This window comes from Scaptodrosophila lebanonensis, unplaced genomic scaffold (assembly GCF_003285725.1).
Source record: "Scaptodrosophila lebanonensis strain 11010-0011.00,11010-0021.00 unplaced genomic scaffold, SlebRS2 tig00000096-arrow-pilon, whole genome shotgun sequence".
Classification (NCBI taxonomy): Eukaryota; Metazoa; Arthropoda; class Insecta; order Diptera; family Drosophilidae; genus Scaptodrosophila; species Scaptodrosophila lebanonensis.
This window is the reverse complement of record NW_022060567.1, coordinates 246,637-263,956: the sequence shown is the minus strand read 5'-3', so window position 1 is coordinate 263,956 and position 17,320 is coordinate 246,637.

The following is a 17,320-nucleotide window of genomic DNA, read 5'->3' as shown; positions in this document are numbered from 1 at the left end:
CATAACTCAAAACATTTTCTAACTTCTCAGGAATATATCAATATCGGCTGCTCCCCACACACATCGATGGGATAATAGTCGAATGATGATTAATGTTTCTGGCTTTAACATCGCATAAACTATTTGCTTTTTAATCGAAAAAACAATCGTCGTAGGAAGCGCCGAACTTGAAGCCACATTATGCTTTTACATACGCTTTATTATATAGTGGGAGCTAACGATCCAGAACTACTTAATCAGTGTTACAATGAATGATTGTTTCAACAAATTCTGGTATCAATATTTTGTTGAACATAGCTCAAAACATTTGCTAACTTCTCAGGAATGTATCAATATCGGCTGCTCCCCACACACATCGATGGGATAATAGTTATTTTTTGCATTGCCTAACACCAAAATTTGTTGCTCCTTCAGTATCAAAGGAATTCAAAGGATTCTAGGGGCAAGTGCAGTGCATCTATTAATTCGAGCCACCATTTTAACTACTACGAGTACTGGCAAGCACATAAATTTATGTAGTGCCATTAATAAGCATAAAAGCATTCACCCCCTTGGCTCCAGACCACTCGGTAGCTTTGAGCGTTCCTTTGGGCCACGAGCGCCACTTCAACGGCTGCGCTTAAAATGTTTTCAATGCTGTTCAATAATTCTTACAAGGACAACAGCGCGAGGACGACGGCGTCGATGGCGACAATGGCGACAATGGCGACGATGGCGACATCGGCAACCAAGACGACTAATGAGCATGATAAACGACAAGCTGGCAGCTGCTGCTATGATGATGGGATGCTGGGATGTTCAGATGCTGGGATGCTCGGATGCTGGGGATGGTGGGATGCCGATAGCCGGGGGGCGCGGCTGACTAAGAGAAAAGCCAAAGCTTTTGCTGCTGTTTGCTTAAAAAATTGTGCGCTCAATGAAGTGGTGTGTAAATAACGCCGTTATATTTCAAAAAGCGCTTAATATCAGACGCATCCATTTATTATTGCAAGGATAACCAAAGAACATGCCGGTCTTTGCGAAGCTTAAACGCTTGCTCCTTCGTTTTGGTCTTTGGCTCATTTGTAAAGCTGCTGCGAATAAAACTGCTAATTATTTCTAGTCAGCGGATAAAACCTCACATGGAAATGCAACAGGAACTTGCACAATACAAAAGAATTCCTTCCCTGCTGCTTCAGACTTCAGCACACATACACACATAAAAATATGTGTCGTATATACACATACATGCCTTTATACGTACCTGCTGCCGTTTAGAGTTACTTTAAATGATAAATGGCTGGGCAGCAGCAACAACAGCCACAACAACAACAAAGGCTGCCTGCAGTCCATACGCTGCTTTTGTCACAGCTACAATGGCAAGGAATGACTTGGTCGCTCCTCTGAGGAGGTGGGAAAGGAGGGATGAGATGAAGGCAGCAGGCACAGGGAGCAGGGAGTCCTCGGGCAGTGCTTACCTTACTTTTAATATGTTAAACTGGATGATGCTGCCAGGCCAAGCCAGACACAAAGTGTGGCATACCAGGCATGAGCATCAGCATCAGAATCAGTATCAGCCGACACCGCCTCCACGACAACACACACTAAGAGGCAGGGCTGCAAACGGTTCCAAGTAGAACCGGTTCCTCAAACCAAATCCGAACCACCGAACTAATTATATTTCCCATTTTGAAGCGTATTTTAAAGATTTAATTATTTAATTGCTTTTTGTTTGCATTTTGAATTAAGAGCCCAATGCTCTGGTGGTCCCTAAGTTAATTTTAAACTTTACTTCTATTTGGCAAATGTTTATTTTTCGAAAAATCTGTACCTTTTATCAAAACCCGATGTAGGAAAAGAAAACAAGGCATTGGAATTTTAATATATAAACTAATTGACCTCTCTCAGACAAAACCAGAACAGAAACCTAACAAGCCATTGTCCATAATCTCATTTGAATTAACTGCAAAATGTATTAAATAAAGTAGGATGGAACTAATTAAGTTTCCCATTTAGAAACGTATTTTAAAGACTTCATTGTTTAATTGCTTTTTGTTTGTATTTTGAATTAAGAGAAAAATTTCGAAAAATCTGTACCTTTTATCAAAACCCGATGTAGGAAATAAGAAGAATGCATTCGAATTTCCAAATATAAATTAATTGACCTCTTTCAAACAAAATCAGAACAAACTAATAATAATTAGAATAATAACAAGTAGGATGGAAGATCCAAGCCCGTTTTAATATTTAATGAAATCTAAAACCATATTGTATGCGTTAGTATTGGCAAATACAAATATTTCTGTGCTAGTATTTGCATCCCTATTACCTATTCTTCGTAGTGCTTAGAAAGCTACAAAATGGAACTTGATATATTTTGTATCATTAAGATCTGTCCTAAAAGATCTATCCTTAAAGGACAATTATTAAATCAGATTCAGAAAATTAAATGCATTTTTGTAATTTAACATGGGGTTTTGAAGATTAAGATTAAAGGTTATTTAGAGACTCTAGATGACCCGGAATGGAAGATAAAGCGGGTGGAGTCCAGTGGAACGTAATATGAAACTATAAAATAGCTAGTACTTAAAAAAAAAGAGTTGCAAATAAAATATGTATTACAGTTATTTACTGAACTGACTTTCTTTTCAATAAATCCCTGATGATAATCAGATAGTATAGTATAGAATGTGAATTAATTGGAACTTTTGGTTCAACTCGGATGCTCAGATCTACATCAGCTTTCCATCCCTGTCCACACTTCGCCACTCACATGTGAATGAAACTTAAACGCAGTTCATAAAAAATAAAGCTGGGGAGGAAAAAAAGAAGAACTCCTCGTCGAGCGGAGCAGCAGATAGCCAAGCGGCGTGAGCTCGCAAAACTGTAGCCAAGCACTTTTTGATTTATAGAGCAAAAGAGGCGTGCGGGCTCCGGGTTGAGGGCTGCGGGGCTGCGGGTTGTGGACTACGGACTGTGGACTGCGGACTGCGGACTGCGGAATGACGGTTGGACGAACGGAAGTGTAGACAATTTGTTAGAATTTATACAAAAACGCAGCCGGAGTTGGGCACAAAATGGTTGAAATTGTTACGCCCACATAGCACATGGAACATGAGTGGAATTTCAGTTTAAAGTGCCAAAAGAAAAGGAGAGAAAAGAATAGGGAATAGAAAGGAATGGAATATACATACTATGTAGTATGTAATAGAAGAACGCATAAAAAAATTATATGGTGAGTGTAGCTAAACAAATGTGCCGGCTTTTGTTGTAAAGTTCAACTAATGATTTTCACTTAGAAACTAAATGCAAAATGTGGGCTCTACGAGTACGAGTATATATGTGTGATGTGGGTGTGTGTGTGGGTGTGTGGGTGTGTGTGTGTGTGATGTGGTTGGGTCCTTCCATAGTACTAGTTCATACTATATTCCATATCTCTATGAATCTTCGACCCACAGCTGCTGCACAGATTTACATGACATTTTGTCATTGTTGTTGTGCATGCTCGTAGTTGTTGTTGTTGCTACTCTTGTTGTTCTTGTTGTTGTTGTTGTTGCTGTAGCGCTGTCTGTTTTTATGACGTCAATTATGTTTATGAGCGTCTAAACAAAAGTCCTATAAAGCCGTCGTCGTTGTCATTCTTGTCCTTGTCGTTGTCAACGTTTATTTTGTGTCTCTGCGTTTCTGTATATATGTGTGTGTGTGTGTGTATATATATCTACATATATGTATATATATATGTGTGTGTGTGTGCGTGTGCCTTTGGCTTACTCCGTGCATATTTCGCTCCTTTTTATGGGGTCAGGCTCAGGGGCCACCACGATAGCATGGCTACACTCATATGTGTATGCATGTATGTTTTGTGTGTGCGTGTGTGTGTGTGTGTGAATGTTTGTTTGTTTGGTAAGGAGGGACAGAATGTAGTTTGAGTTTAAGTGAATTTATTACCATGAGCAAAATTTATTTAAGCAGTCAAATGCACGTGAAGTGCATCTCAAGAAAGAAGCTGTCAGTGTGCGCTGACATCAAAGCATGCGAGTGAATGAGTTACTGACTGAATGAGTGAGTGAGTGAGTGAGTGAGTGAGTGAGTGAGTGAATGACTGAAGGAGGCTTGCAGTTGCAGCTGGCTCTGGCTCTGGCTGTGTCTCTAACTGGGTGTGAGTCCAAGATGGCCACGGACGAGACAAATACGTTATTTTTTGGCAGCATTACTGCCTGCACATTATCCTTTGCACATTAGGGTGCCACTTCACTGTGCATCTGAATAACTCTATAGCTTAAGGATGTTCGCAATCCAATAAAAGTTTGTCATCATTTTGAAAAAGTTCCAACGCTTACCACATCTGCACAGCTTGCTACAGAAACTGATTCACCAACCCTTCAAGCCCCAAACTAGTTGACAGTATCAATCGGACACTTTTAAATGCTTTGAATAGTCATTCAAATGAAAAAACCATTCAAGTTTACAAATAACTTTAAGGATTTTTCATATGTTTTGAGGAAGAAATGCAAACAAATTTTATTAAAAAGCATTCACATTTAAAATATCAAAATAATATCCATTATTAAGATTTAGTCATTTATTTATTTCATCGACAAAGCTGTCAATGTAAAAAGCAAAAAAAAAAAACAGTACAAAAGAGAATTATTGTTTGTCGATGAAATAAATAAATGAAAAAAAAAGAATAAACAAAAAAGGAATGCTAGACTCGAGCGGGCTCAACTCTTAGATACCCTGTACTTCTCCCACAAAAAAATTAAGATTGGAAAAACTTCAAAAATTAAATTCAAAATAATGAAAATGTATTTGTCCACAGATTTCGAATGCAATAAAATAAAAAATACAAAAACAGGTAAAAAATAAGAAGATTTGTGATCGTGGAACTAATATAAAGTTTGTCTAGTGCCACATCGAGAGATTTTTTTCTTACATAAATGATCAATTTTTATTATATTCTTTGTATGTATATAACTACATACTTTAAACTTATTGAAATCTAGATGAATAATAACGGTGACAAAAAAAAATAAATGGGCGTGCAAACGGTGGAGAGAAAGATTTGATTTTTTTCAAAAGTGTGTAATTTTTCTAATGGGGGCTATGATAAAGCCTACTTAATTTTCTAAAAAGAATTCGGATGTTTCTCAGTTGAATTGGATTTTGTTGCAAGCTCACATGGAAAAGGGCCATATCTTTGGTCAGAGCATTTATAAAAAGTAAGTTATGGCAGGTAAAGAAAACTAAAATCATTTTGTTTCGATGGTTCAGAACTGAAAGTAGTTAGGAATGCATATTCTAAAATTAGCGTATTTAATTTTACTAATATTATTTGCATTTTAATTTATTTTTGTTCACCAAGAACTATCGTATGGTGAGCTTACGAAGGCAGGTTAATGAGGAGGACTCTATTGGATTAGGGTGGTAAACGCAGATTAGGATCATGATCTATCATCTTTGATTGAGAAAATGTAAAATAAAATAAATTACAGATTTATTTATTATTATTTATTATTGCAAAATAAATCGACATCATTTGTAAACGATACTCGCAAACACAGAGAACCGTATGAACAGGGGATGGCATCACATTACGATGTCCAATTAAATTTGTGGAGTAAAGCTGTGCCTTTGATATGAATTAAATTTAGATTAATTAAATTTTTGTTGTTTTCTTTTTAAATATAATACTTTTCATGCAATATATTTCGATTTAAGTAAAACACGATGTCCAATTAAATTTGTCAAGAATAGCTATGCCTTGGAGACTTGTAAATAAAAGTCATTGTCTTTGATATTAATTAAATGTAAATTAAATTTTTTTTAAATTGTTGTTTTCTTTTTAAATATAATACTATTCATGCAATATATTTCGATTTAAGTAAAACACTTGCAATTTATATTTACTCTTCGAATATTTCGATAATACTCAACATTTGAACTGAGCCCCACTCAGCAATTGACTTGCACTCTCGTATATTTTTTAGGCAAATAACTAATCTTGTCTGCTGTAACACCCTAACGTCCATAGACATATGAAGCGCACTTGTGCCAATGACTGACATCTCCTTCACTCACACACACACACACACACACACTCACCAACACACACACACACACTCAGGCACGCCGAAATCATGAAGCTTTAGCTTGGCAATGCAAATTCGCAACTTCGTGTCGGGTTATGGCTTGGGTCCTTAGTTGGGCACTTGTCGCTGGCGCAGTTCCTGTTCCTGTTGTTGTTGTTGTTGTTGTTTGTGGCTCTACTTTCGGAACGGCAGCTCAAGTAGTTGCTCGTCGTAATTCCAACTGAAAGGCAGAAACACAACACACAGCACAGTGCATCAGAGGCAGAAGACTAAATCCGTTGTTTCATTTATTTCACTATCAAGAGTGTTCATATTTTTCTAAGATTTTAAAGAGTCAGAAACAAGCAAGTAGACAAAAGATGAAATTCTTGCTATCATATTGAGATTATCATTACAAAATAACCACCATTAAATAATGAAAAGCACTATTAAGAGTGTGAATATTTATCTAACATTTTAAATACTTGTAGTCAGAAACAAGTTGAAAGCTAACATAGTTCGAAAGTAGACAAAAGAGATAACCAATCACTAAGTAGGAAATGTTCATATTCTGACTAAATTATGTAATTCTTGCTATCTTATTGAGGCAATCATTACAAAAATGGACAATAAATGTCCGGCATACTAGCTAGAAACCACCATTAAGTGTATCCTTTATTCAATAAATCAACAAATAGTGCTGTCGCTACATTCTATTACAATTATTATTATCATCTTATATATATTATAATATTTAAATTTCAAATGAAGATGTGTTTTAATACAACATTATAATTTAAACTTAAAAGATAAGAAAGCCTCAAAAATATTTATTATATACAATAATGTCTGTAAATGCCTCCAACCCGTTGGGGGAATTTTATTTGCCAGAGACATTATAGACCTACTAAACAAATAGTAAGTAGCGGAGAAAAATTAATTCTATTAAGAGCTAATGTAAAAATGTAAGGAGTAGAAAGAGAAAGGAAAGGAAAGAGGAAACGAGAAAGAGACCATGAGGGAAATCTCCAACCTGGTGGGGGAAAATTTGAATGCCAGTCCGGCAAGCTATTCCCCGACTCGCAGCAGTAATTGGTCAGAGATTTCCTCGAAGATAATTATAGATAAATAATGAAAAGCTTGGGTTCCGCCGAATTCAATCTATTTGTAGATTAAGATATTTGTAGAAATAGGGAATTCAATAAGTCGAGAACTTAATTTCATTATAAACTATGCCTAGCTATAATTTATTTACTCACTCAACATTTCTTTAAGTTTGTGCAATATTTTGCAGCTGCTACAACAACAGCATTAAAAGGGAGATAATCCAATTACATTTATTGTATTAATAAACGTTTTAATTAACAAAGCAAAAATAATAAGGTGTCCGAAAGTATTCTTTAATCAGGCAGGAACGGGACTTTCATTGCTGTGAGACGAGGCATAGCTTGCCGTGGACTGGCTAATTACTTTACCGGGTCTGAGATTACTTTTTTTTGTTCATTTCTTAATTAGCTTTTAATTCTTCGCTCTGTTAAGTTTTTTCTTTTTATATTGCTAGATCTCTTGACGTCTCTGACCACACTTGGCTGTCAGTCGGAGCATAACTAGCCGAAAAGCAAATAATATTCCCCCACCGGGGCGGAGGCGTTTTTTAGATATTATTGTAATTTGATTAGGTTTCTCATGCTTAAGCTTTCCTGGCTTACTTGTATAAAATTTTTTTTATCATTTTTATATATTGTTCCCCTATATCGTCAGTCAAGGTTTATTGGCATTTATTTAAATAAATAAGTAAATATAATTGTTCTAGCCCTAAAAATGTTTTGTTATCGTTTTATTGAATTTTTTGCCAAAGCCAAGAAAAACAGACACCTAATCTGTTTTTATACGGTAGATTGGTTCGAGAAAAAGTCGTGTAAAAAAACCGTGTAAAATTTGCATGGACCGTGTGTTATTTTAAATCGTGCTAAATGTAATACTGTCATGTAACTATATTTACAATAAAACCGTGTAAAAAAAGACCGTGTAAAAACAGAATTAGGTGTACTATAATAATAAATAGAGCCCTAATAATGAGCAGAGTCTGAGAAGAGGCCAATTTTAAGCTCGCATGGTTTCAATACCATCAGTGTCTGCCTCTAACTATTAATCAGGTCCGGATATTAGAAAATAAAAATTACAATTTATACTTAAAGCGTTTAACTGCTTTTATTTATATTAACTTCAGTAGAGAAGGAACAAATTAACCCCTTTCTTACTTTTGCAATTTAGTTAAAAAAAGAATAAAGAAGTGTGTGGAGAAATTTCCGGATAGTTATACTTTCCTTCAGTTTTGGCCATGCATAGCAAACAGATCTGCCCGAACACCCATCCAAGTTGGTCTTAAAGTGCTTATTTTGCATTCTGAGTACACATAGTAGAAGTAGGAGTAGGAGTAGGAGCTGGAGTAGGAGCTGGAGTAGGAGTGTGTGCATAAGCGTGTGCTATATATGAAGATGGAGTGCCCAGTGCTCTGCCTCCAACACTGTTACTTCAGCCACTCCTGCTGTTGCTGCTGCTTGAAATCAAATCAAATTCCCGACAAACATCAACAACAAGACATGTTGTCATTGCTGAGTGAGTGTGTCGTGCCCTGCAGGCGGCCAAGCTTTCGGATTGCAGTACCAGTAGCAGTAGCTGTGACAATGATTGCGACTGAGAATGCTGATGGTGGTGGTTATGGTTGTTGTGTTGGTGATTCTGGGGACAGAAGTCGATTTTTAATGCTAAACATTTTGCCAATGCCGGCGGCCCAAAACAGACGTCCACGACATCGTCGTGAGGACAGCAAAGACAGCAGCAGCTGTAGCTCTGTAGTTCTGTAGTTGCATGCAAATGCAGGCAACTGGAATCATCAGCCGTCAGCAGTCCGCAGTCCACAGTCAGCATCAGCAGTATCAGAGCTTATATTTTAGTCAACGCTAGCATTATCATCATTGTCAACGTTGTCATCGTTGGTTAGTTAGCGACTGCGTTGTGGCCATGGGCCGCTTCACTTGACTTGACTTACATAGCTTCGATTCAATTTGATTCGACTCGACTCGGTTCAGTTTGGTTCGGTTTGTTTTGTGTGCTTCTGTCTTAGTTGCATTGTATTTGGCGTCCGATTTTGAAGATCAGCTCGCAGTCAAAAAAAAAAAAAAAAAAAAAAATTGTTGACATGCCTGTTGTATCTCATCCACTTGCAATGCCATTTAAGTTCTGTTTAAGATTTTTTATTCTCAGCTTTTTGACCCAATTTGAAAACACGCGGGCAATTACACTAGCGGAGGAAGGAAGACTGAAGAAGTGCCATCCAAAGGATCTCCCCACGAGATCCCTTGTGTAAAATATATGTATACTATATCTTAAATATATATCTTATTTTATCTAAAATATTGTAAATATTGAAGTGCGTCCTCTTGTATTCCCCATTAATTTTCAACTAGCTTAAGCTGCCACATTGGTAACAGAATACTGGTTTCATAAATTGTATATACATATAAAAAAAATATATATATATATTACAAATTTCAAGTTCACTCCACTGGTATTATTAAATAAAAATAGCAAAAATCCTATGCAATGCTTGAAGTATTAAATTACAAAGCCAAGTGTAAATGCAAATACACATTCTTTATCAATTTCCTTGGATATTTATTTGAAGATAGTTACAAGTACATGTCTGATAATATTGAGTATTTTCAACTACTTATTTAAGTACCCTCTTACATGATGTAAAACATTTATTTGAATAGCTTAAGTATATACTCATTATCTATCTATCTATGCCAAGTGAGCACTGCCTCTTTTTTTTATTTGTTTTCTGCGTTAATGATCGTTATCTTAATTATTTTTCCTTTCAAATGAACAACCTTGATTTCCACAGCGAAGGCCATTTGACTTGCATTTACACACCGGGCTACCTTTTCGTTTCATTGCCTCAAATGTTTGTTCAAATGTGGAGCAATTAGCACGAGCAGGCATTGGATGTCCTTGTTGTCAAAAAGTCGTTGCATACAAGCAGGCGTTGTCATAAAAGTCTAGAATGTCGCCATGCAAAAATGTTCATAAAAGTCGAGGCTCTTGAATGGGGGCTTCAAGTGCGCGCAATGTGATTGTCTGTGTGTGTGTGTGCGTGTCTTTTCCGATGTACGGGTGTGTGTTGGTGTGCGTAAGCATTACGTTTTGCGCACGATTTGCCGTCGAGTGGCGCCTAACCCATGACCGAGCCATCCACTACCCACTCCTCCAAGCGCTCTTCAACCACAATAACAACAACTACTACATATTTGCAGCCGCACCTACAATTTCCGCATGTCAAATGCACTTTGCATGAGTGCACACACACACACACACACACACACACACACACACACACATACACATTACCAAAAGCTTGCCAACTTGTCTCTAGCACTAGTTCTTTCTGAGAAGCCAGCGAAATTGTTAACGAAGCAGATAAAGCAATGTTGAACTAGCTCGCAGCTTATCAGAAGAAAATGTATTTTCCTTTTCCCTGTGACTTGAAAATATCCTTGATTATGGAAAGGAGACGACGCACAGTGGGGCCTTCTGACTTTTTTCGTTGTAAAAATCTTCTCTTCTGCACGGATAAAATTATTGTAATAATTCACATTTGATTAAAAAGATCAATTCTTAAATGTTATTGCATATTGTGCTATGATTTCTAAAGATGGATGATTTCTCAAAGATGGATTTTGTTACCGGTGCCTTAAGAATTGGCAAATTTTAATTTTTTATATCGAAAACAAACATTTAATGATTAAATTCGTTTAAAATGATTTTATATATTAACTTGTTAATTTGAGATTACAATTATTTTTAGTAAAAAATAATGTTTGTCTTATTCTTGCATGTACTCTTACACTTTTTTAATTTTTTTTAATTTCAATACAAATCAAAACATTAATGATATATATGTAATTTATAATTTAGTAATTCGTTGCAAACTAAAAAAAATTCAGATTTGTTTGGGGGTAAGATCTTCAAAATCTCTGGGAAATTTCCTATTAGAAACGTATACTTATAATTCCCAATGCGCTTATGAAATTTTTAACTTTTGCAAGCTGTTTCGGCATAATGCCCCATAGCGCGACGCTGAAAAATATATAGTAAATCAAATAAAATAACAAAATAATCGTTGGTGAAACCATGTGTATTATAGAAGAAAAAGAAATTGTACATAAAGAAATTGTACATAAAGAAATTGTACATAAAGAAATTGTTTTAAAACCAGGGACCGCAAAAAATGATTATTTTGTTGTTTTTTAAACGAAAAAATCATTCACTTATATTTAATATCCAATATCCTTTTTTAGGATTATCATTTCAACATGATTTAAAAATTTTAATGCCTAATCATTCTTTCAAAATTTAATGATTAATGTTGAGTTTTACTTGGTTAAGTTTTATCAATAATCATTATTTTTAAGCGAAAAAATAAAACTCAATAAATAATGATTATTCTATGAGTTTAAATTTTGTTTATCAAAAAGTAAAACTCAAGCTGTAATTTTGCCTGAAAATATTTTTTTAATGATGTTTCTTTAGCCCAAAAACCTACTATAGGGGCTCGTCTACGCTTATTGTTTAAGGATATATATATTCATATTCCCTTTGAAAAAAGCTGAGACAATTAGAACATGAGGTTTATTTTCGATCAAATATATAAAACTTAAAGAATATTCATTATTTTATGAGTTTCATTGTTTTGCTCAAAAATAATGATTATTAGTTAATTTGTAATGTAAAACTTAAAATTATATTATATTGTGAGAGAATGAATCAAATTAAATAATAATCATTATTTTGTCACTTTTATAATTACACTTGTAATGATTACAGTCCCTATTCAAATAAATGAATAAATACAGTATTGAGAACATTTTAATGAAATAATGCCAATCGTTTAAATCCAACTTCAAAAGATGGCTAGACACGTTCGGACAAGTCTGGCTTGTAGAGTGCATATATCTAGAGTTTAGGACGCAGCACAACTCAAAAATTAGAACTAGACGAATTTGGCTTTCTTGAATATGAATTGAAGGCAAGTGAATGCAATTAAAACATTCACATTGATTCGATTACTCTGCAATCGTGCTACTCATCACTAGAGTAGTCACCAGAGTTGCCATTTCAGCCTTTCCTTTTAAAAATTGCTTCAGCCTGAAAAAATATCAAACGGCCCCTATCCGGAAATCTATCCTTTTTTTGGGCTGACTTAGCATTTTAAGCATTTTTTATTTAAAACTATTACGCCCGATGTCGAATTACACATTTTTGCAGACGATTTTGAAATGCACATAACATTTAGATATTAGTACACATAAATGGATTTGTTTTAAATTAATTTTAACCATTTACTGCAGCAAAACTTCCAGAAAAATATCTTAAAACAAGATAGAACGCTACAGTCGAGCAAGCCCGACAGTAAAATAGCCTGTACTCTTCACAAAAAAATTAAATTAATTTATTAAATTAATTAAGAAAATTTATTTAATACATACATAGACATAGACGGACGGACATGGCTAAATCGACTCGGCTTGTCACCCTGATCAAAAATATATATACTTTGTGGGGTCTGCCACGCCTCCTTCTGTGTGTTACATACATTCGCACAAAACTATTATAGCCTTTCACCCTTTGGGTACAGGCTATAATGATAGCCACAAATGCGTCATACGACAATGACGCAGACGTCAGTGATGCTATAATTCACGAATTAATAATAACAATAATTTTTTGCAACGACGCCCTGACATTCCAAACAATAAAACGCAAAATTAATTTCAATTTATTTTCAATTTTATTTCAATTAATTTTGAAATTGTTCTATTTCTTTTTTCCGCTTATTTTATGTTCCTTTGTCCTTGTTTTGTGGCGAGGTGCTGGCAACACTGGTAGTCACTAGTGCAGTGAACTGCAGGGTAGTCTCGCACACACGCACGCACACCTGCTTACACACATATCTGTGCATAAGCGGGAATACTTTTGTATATACTTCAATATGCCTGCCACTATTTTATTTGTTGTATAGTATGTACGAGTATGTGTAGTTTTTGTTGTTGTTGGCATTTTTCGTGGCATTTCCACTTGATTTACAAAACTCAACGCAATGCAACAACAACAACAACAGCAACAACAACAATTGTAGCATTCAACCGCTTCTCTGACTGACTGAATAAGTGAGTGTACGAATGTGTGAGTGAGTGAATGAGTGAATGACTGACTGGCTGACTGGCAGCCGTGCTGTCTGCTTCGTTGGCGGCCCGTGTTTGATTTATATGCACGCCGATTCGACGTAATTGAAGACGTGATCGAAATTCAAATTTTTTATTTTTACCAGCATCGGTTGCGCCGAAAATCCAGGACCACACTCATTGCTGTGGCGGGCCAGAAAGACAGCTCAGCTGTCTGCTATTCAGAGACTGCATGTCGGCTGCACCATCAGTCCCCCTTCCCCCCTCCCCCTCTCCAGCCATCTATGTACTTGTTTGCTTGTTAATATATGTTATATACGAGTAAGTACATGAAGGCGAGCAGGGAGCACATTTAAGTTTAGTGCAATGAAATAATTTTCATTTTTTTCGGCAACAAGTGCGTCTCTCTTCTCTCTCCATGTGTGTGTGTGTGTTTATTTGGCAATATATTAGTGGAATTATGCATTTGCCAGTTGACATGCCAGTTGTCCGCAGCGTCGTTATCCTCCTCTTCATAAGCATAATTGTCGAAGCTGCCGCTGCTGCTGCATCCTAACACAGCAGATCCTTGCAACTTTGTCAATTTCACATTTTTCCATGGCCGCTCCCATTGTTGTTGTTGCTTCTCTTCTGTCTGCTCTTCGCCACAGCATCAAGCTTGTTAAATCAGCCATAAAAACGAATTGTGTGCATGGCCCGTTGACGAAGTCGTGACGACGCGTCGTCGCTGCTGAACACAATCTTTGCATACTCTTCGATTAAGATGGGAATATTTCACTCCCTTCCCACAGCTCCAACAGATGCCATAAGCATTGCGGCTCATTTATTTCCGGTTATCGCGTTATCAACGGGTTTAGGGATGGCCGTTCTCTTTTTTTCTATATTTTTGAAATATTTATAAACTGGAAATAAGCGTAAATTGATGAGGCAATAGGGAGAATTTCATATAGATTAAGAAACTGATTTATAAAATAATTTTGATAATCAAATAACATATTCCGTAATCTAAGAAAATATTCAAAAAAGTCCCTTCTCTTCAGAAAGTCAACAAATATTTGAAACAAGTGCGTTCATTTAAATAAAAGAGTGTTTTTAATATTTTCTTATTTTAAATCTTTGTTTAGCTAAAAAATTAATTATACTTGTAAGAATATCATTTCTTAGAAGGAACAAATTTTGAATAAATACTGACATAATATTTAATATTTGACTGCAATTTTAAAAAGAAAATAAAAAGCAGAAATATTCACATTTTTGTGGAGCCACTTCTTGAACGAAAGCAATAGGAAAGTACACCTAATTCTGCTTTTACACGGTTGGATTAGTTCCACAAACAACCGTGTAAAAAAATACATAGCTCATATGCTAAAATAGGTGAAAGAAAGGTAAAGAAATATATATGCAATTTTTAATTTTCAAACCGTGTTATATAAAAATCGTGTAAACAAATACCGTGTAAAAACAGAATTAGGTGTACTCCCAGAAGAACCCAGCTTAGTTAAGATACGGAGACGAATCAATAGCTTTCGAAAGAGTGCCTCCTTAGTTCGAGGCAAAGGAAAGGCTACGTCAATTAATTGTAATACCTTGACTAAAATCAAATATTGTAAATGCAAAATGAGTATAATTTTATATTTGCATAATATATTTTTAATTGGTATAAACGGTGTGCATAAATAAGCAATAACTTATACAATTAGTGTTTTATTCTTCACTCTATTCTTGTAGATTCTTTGAGCTTTCTTCAGTCAACACATTTTTGAATATCAATAGTTTTTTTCAAGCTGATAGCGTCTAGGACAAATTTAATCTGTCAAATCCAAGTGCATGCTTTTAATGTATAATTAATAGAATTGAAAATAGAAACAAAGAAACAAACTACGGCAATCGAGATAAGAGTTCTATGCAGGGTTCGACTACATTGAAGTCTACTTTCTGCTCCGCTAATAACTCAAACAACTTATGTTCACATGATAGCGTTCCATTCTGGAGAGCTGTAGAGCTGTTAGCTTCTTGAATCCACAAACTTAACCAACCACAACGACAGCTAAGCACAAAGCAGCAATGGCACCTGGCACTTGCCCAACTTCAACGCCCATCGGCCGCCAGTGGAGCAGAAGCGCCTGCTGCTTGGTGCTCGGAGCTAGGCGCCCGACGTCTCAGCTGCCCCAGGCACGCTCTAAAGTTTCAAAATGGTACACACCCATGGAACAGAAAGCAGAGCGGCCAGAACAAAAGCCAAAATTATAGCCCAAAGGCGCATGCCACGCACTACACGCTACACGCCGCACGCCACACGCCACACCAAGCCAGCCCATTTTGCACTCGAGCTGTCAGCTGCGGGCAACGCCCACGCCCTTCGTCCTTCGTCCTCTCTCCTCCGTCCACCGCCCCCCACCATCCGCCATCCGCCATCCAGACTGCAACTTTTGACTTTTGGTTGAGCGCTATTCGGTTCGCCTGTTTGCCCAAAATTTATGGCCAATTCAATAAACGATTTTATTACATGCGCACGTTGTGTTAACAATGTTATTATGTATTGAACATAGGGCTGGCCAGTGGGCCGAAAGGGCCGAAAGGGCCGGTCTGCTGTGAACGCCGTTTGTCAAAGGGTTGCCAGCACTGGCGCCAATTACTGAGTGATACTATTATGAAAATTAATCTCTCTTCTTTACGCCTTAATTTCGACTCTCTAAAGAGTAGAGTCGGGCGGTCGAGCACTTTAATGTGCTTCGCTGGGAGTCTGTCTGCCATGTCGCTCCTTCGTCTTCCCCAGCCCAAGGACTCAACGCTGCGCTGTCTGTCAATGCTTTGCACTTTTGTTTGTCCAACATACAAAAGGGCACACGGCGAAACGTTATTTTCTTCACCACACACACATACGCTTACATTGTATAGCCATGTGTTGTGTGTGTGTGTGTGTGTGTGTGTGTGTGGGTGAGCAAATACAAAGCGGCGCACTCATGTGCAACCAACAAGGCAACAAAAGTCTCATTACTTTTACTTGGCAAATAATAAAGCTAACAACAAGCGCAGCAGCAGCAACAACAATATTCGTGTGTGTGTGTGTGTGTGTGTGTGTGTGTGTGTGTGTGTGTGTGTGTGTGTGTGTGTGTGTGTGTGTGTAAAATTGGCAATTGACTTTTCTTTTTTATTGCAGCGTCTTTATAGATACAAGACCAATAATATAGTAGTATGTCTACAAATGCGACCAAATATTTTTTTGTATTATTTAAGCATTACTTTTTCTGCCCACCCTAGTCGTGAAGTGTTTTGACGATACAAATTTGGATTTGGAGCACAGTTGATTCGCAAGTTGTATGCGCAAGCATTTGCACAATCATGCTGGCACTTAATTTAATTGCCGTCCCCAAACAGAAGTTGCCAGCTCAGCAAAGCGCATATGCACGAAAAGAAAAACACACACACACATTAGAAAATTTCGAAAGGCTTTAGTGGAGCAGAGAAAACTTTTAAAAAAAACTTTAGACCGCATTTAAATTGAAATAAGTGTTAAATAAGAGCTGGGAGTAGGTCCGAAATAAATTTTTTTTAAGTTACTTAATATTTACAAATCCATTCCATTGCAATGTAAGGACCTCCAAGCGTTCATAACAAGCTCTGACACTGCTCCAGAAAGTCTTCTGCGCCACACAGGTCTGGAGCATAATTTCCAAGTTCCCACTGCTCCAAAAGCCCTCATGAAATAGCCCTCAAGCACCAGAAGACCAAGGAGGTTGGGCAGGCTCCCACTCTACCCCACACTTTCACTTCATCGAATCTCATTCTTTCCATTCACATCTATTTTTAAAATGTTGAAATATTATAAATATGCTTGTAACCTTGTTGGCAAAGAACCTGGGAGTCGCGTGTAGTGTATATATTTTTATTTAAATCATGTGAATTGTTCAGTCTACCGTTTCTAAAATACAAGTATTGCAGCCCTCAAGGGCTGCGTAGTCTTGTGGCGAGTATATTGGAGACCAATACAAATTGCTTGACATCGAGTCCGCAAACCCAAAACAT